Here is a 10,367-nt window from a genome sequence, read left to right as displayed (position 1 = left end):
TATTAAACTAGAAATCAACTACAAGAAAAAAGCAGAGAAAGGTGCAAAAATGTGGAGACTAAACAACACGCTTCTCAACAAACAATGGATCATTGAAGAAATTAAAGAAGAAATCAAATATTATCTGGAGACAAATGAAAATGAGAACACGACATACCAAATCATTTGGGATGCAGCAAAAGCAGTCCTAAGAGGGAAATTCATCGCAATACAGGCTCACCTCACTAAACAAGAAAAAGCTCACGTAAGCAACCTCAAACGACACCTAACAGAACTAGAAAAAGAAGAACAAACAAGGCCCAGAGTCAGTAGAAGGAGGGAAATAATAAAAATAAGAGCAGAAATAAACGATATTGAAACAAAAAAGACAATAGAAAGGATCAATGAAACAAAGAGTTGGTTCTTCGAAAGAATTAACAAAATTGACAAACCCCTAGCCAGACTCACCAAGAAAAGAAGAGAGAAATCGCAAATTAATAAAATCAGGAATGACAGAGGAGAAATCACAACAGATACCAATGAAATACAAGAGATCATAAGAGAATACTATGAAAAACTATATGCCAACAAATTGAACAACCTGGAAGAAATGGACAAATTCCTACACTCCTACAATCTCCCCAAACTGAATCAGGAAGAAATGGAGAATCTGAATAGACCAATCACAAGTAAGGAAATAGAAACGGTAATCAAAAACCTCCCCAAAAACAAGAGTCCAGGACCAGACGGCTTCTCTGGAGAATTCTACCAAACATTCAAAGAAGACTTAATACCTATTCTCCTCAAACTGTTCCAGAAAATTGAGAAAGATGGAGAACTCCCTAACACATTCTATGAAGCCAACATCACTCTGATCCCCAAACCTGACAAGGACAACACAAAGAAGGAGAACTACAGGCCGATATCACTGATGAACATAGATGCAAAAATCCTCAACAAAATTTTGGCAAACCGATTACAGCAATACATCAAAAAGATTATACACCATGATCAAGTGGGATTTATACCAGGGACACAGGGATGGTTCAACATCCGCAAGTCAATCAACGTGATACACTACATTAACAAAATGAAAACCAAAAACCACATGATCATCTCAATAGATGCAGAGAAAGCATTCGACAAGATCCAACACCCATTTATGATAAAAACCCTCAGTAAAATGGGTATAGAAGGAAAGTACCTCAACATAATAAAGGCCATATATGATAGACCCACAGCCAACATCATACTCAATGGACAAAAGCTGAAAGCCATCCCTCTGAGGACAGGAACAAGACAAGGGTGCCCACTTTCACCACTCCTATTCAACATAGTTCTGGAGGTGCTGGCCAGAGCAATTCGGCAGGAAAAAGAAATAAAAGGAATCCAAATAGGTAACGAAGAAGTAAAACTCTCGTTGTTTGCAGACGACATGATCTTATACATAGAAAACCCCAAAGAATCCACAGAAAAACTATTAGAAATAATCAACAACTACAGCAAAGTAGCAGGGTATAAAATTAACGTGCATAAATCAGTAGCATTTCTATACACTAACAATAAACTAACAGAAAAAGAACTCAAGAACTCTATCCCATTCACAATAGCAACGAAAAGAATAAAATACCTTGGGATAAACTTAACCAAGGAAGTGAAGGATCTATACAATGAAAACTACAAGACTCTATTGAAAGAAATAGGCGATGACATAAAGAGATGGAAAGACATCCCTTGCACATGGATCGGAAGAATAAACATAGTTAAAATGTCCATACTACCTAAAGCAATATACAGATTCAATGCTATCCCAATCAGAATCCCAAGAACATTCTTCACAGAAATTGAACAAACAATCCTAAAATTCATATGGGGCAACAAAAGACCGCGAATTGCTAAAGCAATCCTGAGCAAGAAAAACAAAGCCGGCGGAATCACAATCCCCGATTTCAAAACATACTACAAAGCTACAGTGATCAAAACAGCATGGTACTGGTACAAAAACAGGTCCACAGATCAATGGAACAGAATTGAAAGCCCAGAGATAAAACCACACATCTATGGACAGCTAATCTTCGACAAAGGAGCAGAGGGCCTACAATGGAGAAAAGAAAGTCTCTTCAACAAATGGTGCTGGGAAAACTGGACAGCCACATGCAAAAGATTGAAAATTGACCATTCTTTTTCTCCACACACCAAAATAAACTCAAAATGGATCAAAGACCTAAAGATTAGGCCTGAGACAATAAGTCTTTTGGAAGAGAATATAGGCAGTACACTCTTTGACATCAGTTTCAAAAGAATCTTTTCAGACACTGTAACTCCTCAGTTGAGGGAAACAATAGAAAGAATAAACAAATGGGACTTCATCAGACTAAAGAGCTTCTTCAAGGCAAGGGAAAACAGGATTGAAACAAAAAAACAGCTCACTAATTGGGAAAAAATATTTACAAGCCACTTATCCGACAAAGGGTTAATCTCCATAATATACAAAGAACTCACACTGCTTAACAACAAAAAAACAAACAACCCGATCAAAAAATGGGCAGAGGACATGAACAGACATTTCTCAAAAGAAGATATGAATATGGCCAATAGACACATGAAAAGATGTTCATCATCGCCAATCATCAGGGAAATGCAAATCAAAACTACACTAAGATATCACCTTACCCCCGTTAGATTGGCAAAAACATCCAAAACCAAGAACGACAAATGTTGGAGGGGTTGTGGAGAAAGAGGAACCCTCATACACTGTTGGTGGGAATGCAAACTGGTACAGCCACTATGGAAAACAGTATGGAGATTTCTCAAAAAGTTAAAAATAGAAATACCCTATGACCCAGCCATCCCATTACTGGGTATCTATCCTAAGAACCTGATATCAGATATCTCAAGAGTCCGTTGCACCCCTATGTTCATTGCAGCATTATTTACAATAGCCAAGACGTGGAACCAGCCTACATGCCCAGAAACTAATGATTGGATAAAGAAGATGTGGTATATATACACAATGGAATACTACTCAGCCATAAAAAAAGACGAAATTGGCCCATTCACAACAATGTGGATGGACCTCGAGGGTATTATGTTAAGCGAAATAAGTCAGTCAGAGAAAGACGAACTCTATATGACTCCACTCATAGGTGGAAATTAGTATATTGAGAAGGAGATCTGATTGGTGGTTACCAGGGAAAAGGGGGGGTGGGGGGAGGGTACGGAGGGGGAAGTGGTGTACCCACAACATGACTAACAAAAATGTACAACTGAAATCTCACAAGGTTGTAATCTATCATAACATTAATAAAAAAAAAAAAAAAAAAAAAAATAATGTTTATGAAACATATTTCATAAACCAAAGCACTATATACATGAGTATCATTATTTTCTACTATTTAGTAACAACCCTAAGATTAATCTGGCTCTTTTCTTGGTCTTTATAAACATAAGCACAAACCACTTTGTTATTTTCTTTAAGTAAATTGTGTACTAACAAGAATTTTGCTCCTAGATGCTTGGAGGTCAAAAGCTAGTTGATTTTCATGGTTGCTATTTATTGGTAGAAAAGAACAAAATGCCTTATTGCCAGTATAATCCCGTCTGCACTTCTGTTCAAGACATGTGGCTCTTAACAGATCAGCGTGACCACCCTGTCATCGCAATGTGGCCAGGTTTTACATGGTTTAGACAGCTTGCTCGTGTCAGATCCTCATGTAAGGCTTTATCCTAAGCCTTCTTGTCTCCTTACCTTGCAACGACATACACAATAACAGGTTTGCCAACATGGTGCCATCTCATCCAGCCTCCCCTCGGGGCGATGACAGACGTCACAGGGAGCGTGGGAGTCCTGCGGACATTGCATTACACCCCGCCTTCGTGTCCAGTGACTCAGACCTCGTTTGGGATGCACTCCACGCCTGTGAGCAATTATTAACATCCGAGCAAGCTCTGCCTTGTTCTTCCTGAGCCACCGGAGCCATGGGGAGACGGGGATAGCCCGATTACTGGTGACCTCCCAACCGTGGTGAAGGGAGGGCGTTCAGAGTCCAGCTCCTTCCCGACTATCTTTATTTGGGTCCTTTAAAGGAGAGGGACAAAATGAGAATTGGAAGTGTGTTTCCTAATTACTGTTTGTGGTTTCTGGTCAGCTGATCCGAAGTTTCACATCCTCATCTCTACAGCTAAACTCGACGTAGCTGCCGGGGAGGAAAAGTGGAAGAAAACGCTCAGGTAAGCTTCCATTGTTTGGCAATTTCACCAATCTACCAGCTCAAGGCGCTCCTTTTTGGATTTGGCTACCTTATGACATTCTACCTGTGATTTTAAAGACACTGAATTTTACTTTCTTTTCTATGCCTCCATATTTTATTTATGTATCACATTATACTTTGTAGTGAGGGAGGAGGGTGAGTTTTGAGTCCCTAAATTTGTTCCTAAAACAGTAACTGAGGTGAAAAATCAGAGGCATTTTCTCTCTCTGCGGATAGGAATTAGGCATTTCCCAAAGTTGCACCCCATTCTTCAGGTCACCTGAATACCATCTGAGAGCATTGCAAGAGCAGGACCTGGACAGGCCTGTCTGGGTCGGGGAGAGCCCACCTGGACCACAGCGTGGCTCTCTGCAGTTCTAGTTCATAATTGGAGGCAGTTCCTTTTTCTCTCAGCACTAGTGACATTTCTTCGCTGTGGGCACTGTCCTGTGCATCGTAGAAGGTGCAGGAGCATCTTCCGGCCCTCCCTACTAGACGCCAGGAGCACCTCCACCCCACCCCACCAGCTGTGAAAACCAAAGGTGTCCAGACTTAGCTGGATGTCCCTCAAGTGGGGGAGGGGGTCCACACCATGCTGTGCTTCACTGACCCCCCCAGAACAGCTGGCTGGGTAGCCCTTAACCAACATAATTTTATCAAAGCATTTTTTAAATTGCTGGTTGTTATGGTGACGGGTTTGACCAACAGAGATTTAAGGATTCTTTGTCTGGGAGATAATTGTAGCCATTAGCTTCAAGGTCAGCATTTTCAACAGAGAGGGCCCTGCCCTGGTTTAGCTGACCCTCGCAGAGCAGAAGCCTTGATGCTGGAGGAGACTTTAGACCAATCTCATCTTCTCACGTTTGTGGCTCAGAGAGGTGAATCCACCCTGCCAAGGTCACAAAGCCAGTGGAGGGAAAACCCTGGCAAGAGAGAGGGAGTGTCAGGACCCAAGCTCAGAGCCCTTTAGTGCATTCTGAGCATCTTGGATCCAAACCATGGGCACCATGGTTTGTGGCTCAAAAATACTCTTTTCAGAAAAAGAAATGGACACAATGAATACTCATATAAGCAGGAATGACTATAAGAAGATAGATTTTGCTATGACAAATGTTTTTTCCTTTCTAAGAAGCTTTCATTTTGCCACAGTTGTTGAAGAAAATAATATTCATGACCCTCATTAAAGAACCGTAAGGCAGATTTTATTCAGGGGCCATCCTGACAAGCGTAGGGGCCACAGCACTGGGGTTTTGCAGTAGCGGGGAGAGACTGAGAGGCTCAGCTCTGAACACAATAAGGACAAGTGGGGATTCAGAGCCAAGGAGTAGGGTGTGTATTGGGTGGTGATGGATGGGAAGTTACTAGGAGGAAACACAAGACTGGGGGCGTTCTTGCTAGACCAACTCCACGGGATTCTTGCTAAAGTGAGGCTGAGGTGACAACATCGAGGGTGGGGGATTTCCGCTAAAACTGGGCTAAATGTGGGAAGACAGAGCCTGAGTGTGGGGCCTTGAGGCTTTGAGGAGTCCAACTAGAGCTGAGTCAGGGGGAGGGTCACTGTCACAGCTGTGCAGAGAGCCTGGCCACCCGAAATGCAGAAATCCAGAGAATCAGGCTTGTTTCAGACCCACTGCCACCAATCATGAACACGGGTTCCGATGCTTTGCAAGCTTGTGTGGAAGCACGGCACATGGATGGACACCTCCCCTGCAGGGTTACGATGTTCTCCGCTCAGATTTAATGCCAGGACATTCTCTCCTCCCTCCCTCCCCTCTGAGGGCTCAGTCATTTCCCTTAGTTCTTAGAAAGAAACAGGCAGATGAGGGGAAACCTCACCACCACTCCTCTGCTAATGTCTTTTCAAACTCTGACTTTTTCTTAATTAAACAAACAATGAGCATGCATTGCTTATATGATAAGGAGAAAAAAGATAATGTCAAAATTGTCCCTCCCCACCTCTTCTGAAAAGTCTTTTCAATCTTCTTCTCTAAATACCGCATGATGTGGTATTTCAAAACTCAGCTTCATCTTTGCGCCGTGGCGAGCAGCTGGACAAGTTACTTAACCTGGCCCTCAGGGAGCCTTGGTTTTCTTGTCTACAAAACACGGGGAAGAATGCTTGAAAATGTGCCAGACAATGTGAGGTCTGAATGAACCATTCAGCGTTGGCGCTCGGCCTGGGACCTCACACAGTAAACTTGTCGTTGTCGTTACATCCTGAGGGACGAGGAGGCAAGCCACCGGGTTGGAGGCACAGGTGTCTCCTCTGGGATGAGAGTCACGTGGGTCCCACGGGAGCAGGAAGCAGGCGGCATTGCATTCCAAGTTCTCTCAAGTCCACTTGGATATTTATCACCAGTTACACCTGTAATTTTTGAAAAAACGATTGCGTTTATCACTATGCTTTGAAGATGGCGGAGTGGAAAGACAGGATCCTTGAATATCTAAATCCAATCTTTGGAATATTAAATCTAAAACCTAAATGAGACATCAGAAAAATAACCAAATTTGAATGTGAGGGTACCTTCTTCCTAATGTGCTGAACACATCTAATAAGTTTACAATATTCTATTTTCAAAGGGCGTTCATTATTTTTTTATTTTTTTTTTTTTGAGGAAAATCAGCCCTGAGCTACTTACTGCCAATCCTCCTCTTTTTGCTGAGGAAGACTGGCCCTGAGCTAACATCCGTGCCCGTCTTCCCCTACTTTATATGTGGGATGCCTCCCACAGCATGGCTTGACAAGCAGTGCCTAGATCTGTGCCTATTATCCAGACTGGCAAACCCTGGGCCACCAAAGCAGAGCGTGTGAACTTAACCAGAGCATGTGAACTTAACTGCTACTCCAGTGGGCCGGCTCCTCCATCATATTTTTAATTCAATTCATTTTGTTTTTAATGAGGTAGGGTAAAGGAATTGGTATTGACAAATAAAAATGGCAAGCAATAGGATATATTGGAGAATATGAGGAAGCCATTTTGTGTAAACCTAATTCGGCCTGACCTTGTCTTTCCAAAAGGGCCTGACCGAGGCCGTTGAGCATGCATTGTATATCTGCTTTAGATATTCCCTATGGCAAGAACAAAGGCCCTTGAGATAAAGGTGCAACTTCCCTCCCCCTCCCAACGTTGGCATTCCCTTAAGGATCAAGCATCTTTCCTTAGGCTAGAAGCTGATTGCTGCGCTCACCTGTGACCACCCAGCTCAAGACAATAGACTTGCCTCCTGCTACGCCCTCCGAGATAGCAGACCCACTACCTGCTGTGTCCATCAAGCGCTGTGCTGACAGGGCAATCTTGTGACTATTGTGGGAGGGACATTTCAATCATATGTGAAACGTCCTGTATGGGGGTATACAACTACTCTGTATACCTCACTTCTTTGGTGCCCTTTCTTCCTTCGGGAAGAAAGGCCCCGGGCCATGGTCCTCAGATTTCAGCTCAGAATAAACTCACCCAAATTTTCATTTATAGATTGGTTATGGATTATTTTCGTCGACAGTATTTTATCTTTTATTTTTTTGGGTGAGGAAGATTGTCACCGAGCTAACACCTGTCACCAATCCTCCTCTTTTTGCTCAAGGAAGATTTTCACTGAGCTACATCTATCGCAATCTTCCTCTGTTTTTTGCATGTGGGACACTGCCACAGTATGGCTTGATGCACAGTGTGTAGGTCCGTGCCCAGGATCTGGGCCCGTGAACCCTGGGCCACTGAAGCAGAGGGCATGAACTCAGCCACTATGCCACCGAGCTGGCTCCAATACAATGCACTTTCGAGCGCCTCTCACAGAGTTGGCCTGGGGGTGGTGCAGGCAGCGTGGATAAAGATGACTTCTGTCCAGATACTTCTCATTCCTTGCCTCATCTGTCCTTTCAACAATACTTATTGGTCACCAATGTGTGCCAGGTACTTTTCCCAGTGCTGAACAAGACCAATTCCTGCTCTCATGCAGCTGGCAGTATAGTCAGAAGACATAGAAAATAAAGAAATAACTAGAACAAACCCATAAAAATACAGCATGTCTGGTGGTGACAAGTGCCGTAAAGAGAAGCCTTTGGAGTGAGATCCTTGGGCCAGGGCCCTGCTGCATGGTGACGCATGAGTAGTCCTGGGCCAGCACAGCAACCGAGCCCCAACAGGTAAGCGCCCCAGGAAATCTCAGAGCACCCTCCCAGGTGTTACTTCCACATTTCACAACTGAGGCCGGGCCTCGCAGGTCAAGCAGATGCACACCCAGGTCTCGCGGCTGGTGGCTCTGGAGCCCAGGTCCATCTGACTCCAAAGCCACATTTTTCCACTCTAGGCAAGGCTGCTCCTGGCTCTCCAAAGCCTGGTGTCTACACTCAAAAACAGAACCCCCCAGTTCTAGGTTCCTTGACTCCATCTTCCCTGTGCTGGTCCTTCCACAGAATGCTCCCACGCCAGAGGTTTCCATCCGGAAAGTGGAGACACCGCCTCACTCCTGAAAACCAGTTCACAGTTCATGAAGCTGTTTCAGCTGCATTACCTCACAATTAATTTGTTTTTTAAATAACGTGTGCTGAATGCCGACGTAACGCCAGCTGCTGTTCCAGCTCGTAGCATCTAATTCTCTCCACCATGTGGAGTGGGCAGTGCATATTTCCATTTTACAGACTCGGATCCTGAGGGCCAGGACAGGGGCCACGGGCTAGGAGAGAGGCGCCTGCTGACCAGGGATCCATACAAAATGAGACCACCCCCCTCGAGTGCTTTGAAAGCCATACCCCAGTGCAAACATGTCCAACCTCCTTTTCCAGGGTCCTGGGAAGACTAAAGGGGCTGCTTGAGAGGGAAGAACTCCCGGAAATGTTAGTGGCTGCTGTCTCTCCATCACTCTGTGATTTTCAGGGAGCTTGACATCACGGGCTGTCAGGACTGACAGCCTGCTTATGGCTGGGTCAGGAGGGTTTACTGGCTTTGCAGAAAGCAGAACCTAGAAACCGGGGTTGGGAGAAGTTAGGTCATTTGCCTAAGGCCACAGGGTGGTTTGGGAAGTGAAACTATACATTCAATGCTCGACATCTCCAGAGGCTTGGTGGCCTTGGATGGCCGACTTATTTTTCCAAGGAGCCCTGGGTTCTGAGGGCTGAGTCACCGTGATTGGTCACTGCGCAGGGCTGGGCAGACCGGCCTGCAGCTGGGCCTTCACAGGCTGGGCGGCGACGGGCTTCCGTGGGTCTTAGTGGGGGCTCATGGGTCCTTCTTGAGGGTCTTCCGTGGGTCCTTGGTGGGGTCTCGGTGAGGAATTTGTGGGATTTCATTGGGGCTCCTTAGGGTCTCAGAGGGGGCTCCTCGAGGTCTCAGTGGCGATTCCGTGGGAGATCGGTGGGGGCTCCGTAAGAGCTCCGTGGGGTGGTCTCCGCGGGGCCGGGTCTGCGCCGGCTCGGGCCCTTGCTTGGGTTGCGGGGTGCAGAAGCTTCGCCAGTCCCGGGATGCCCGGAGTCTGGGGTCAGCTCGGACGACCCCTTCCTTGTACGGCCAGGTGTCCTGGAGAGGTCGGCTGGGGCGTGACAGCTTTGTCCTGGGTCGGCGCAGTTGGAGAGGGCCGGGGGCGGGGCGGGCGGGGGGCGCGCGGACCTCGAGGTCCCGGGAACCACTCCGGTGACCTCCCGCCGCGCCCCGCCGCTCCGCCCGCACCCCGCCTCCGGCGGCCGTGGTCCCGCCCGCACCCCCGCCTCCCGAGCCCGTGGTCCCGCCTCCGGGGCCCGTGGTCCCGCCTCCCGAGCCCGTGGTCCCGCCCGCACCCCCGCCTCCGGCGGCCGTGGTCCCGCCCGCACCCCCCGTGGCCCCCAGCCTCCCGAGCCCGTGGTCCCGCCCGCACCCCCGCCTCCCGAGCCCGTGGTCCCGCCTCCCGAGCCCGTGGTCCCGCCCGCACCCCCACGCCTCCCGAGCCCGTGGTCCCGCCCGCACCCCCGCCTCCGGCGCCCGTGGTCCCGCCCGCACACCCCCGCCTCCCGAGCCCGTGGTCCCGCCCGCTCCCCCACCTCCGGCGCCCGTGGTCCCGCCCGCACCCCCGCCTCCCGAGCCTGTGGTCCCGCCCGCTCCCCCACCTCCGGCGCCCGTGGTCTCGCCCGGCGGCCGCGCGCAGGCCCCGCCCACCGGAGGTGCGCATGCG

At 47.3% G+C, this 10,367-nt stretch overlaps 1 long non-coding RNA gene across 1 annotated transcript; it reads right to left on the bottom strand.

Moving 5' to 3' along the window:
• Nucleotides 1–5,409: 5,409 nt before the first annotated feature.
• Nucleotides 5,410–10,367, bottom strand: LOC139080099 (uncharacterized). Its single transcript, XR_011534259.1, has 2 exons — nt 10,303–10,367; nt 5,410–6,594 (listed from the first exon to the last, which is right to left on the bottom strand). It is a non-coding gene; the product is annotated as an uncharacterized lncRNA (long non-coding RNA).

The sequence above is a fragment of the Equus przewalskii genome, chromosome 28 (assembly GCF_037783145.1).
Source record: "Equus przewalskii isolate Varuska chromosome 28, EquPr2, whole genome shotgun sequence".
Lineage (NCBI taxonomy): Eukaryota > Metazoa > Chordata > Mammalia > Perissodactyla > Equidae > Equus > Equus przewalskii.
The sequence above is the reverse complement of the archived record's forward strand: the minus strand, read 5'-3'. Positions and strand labels throughout refer to the sequence as shown.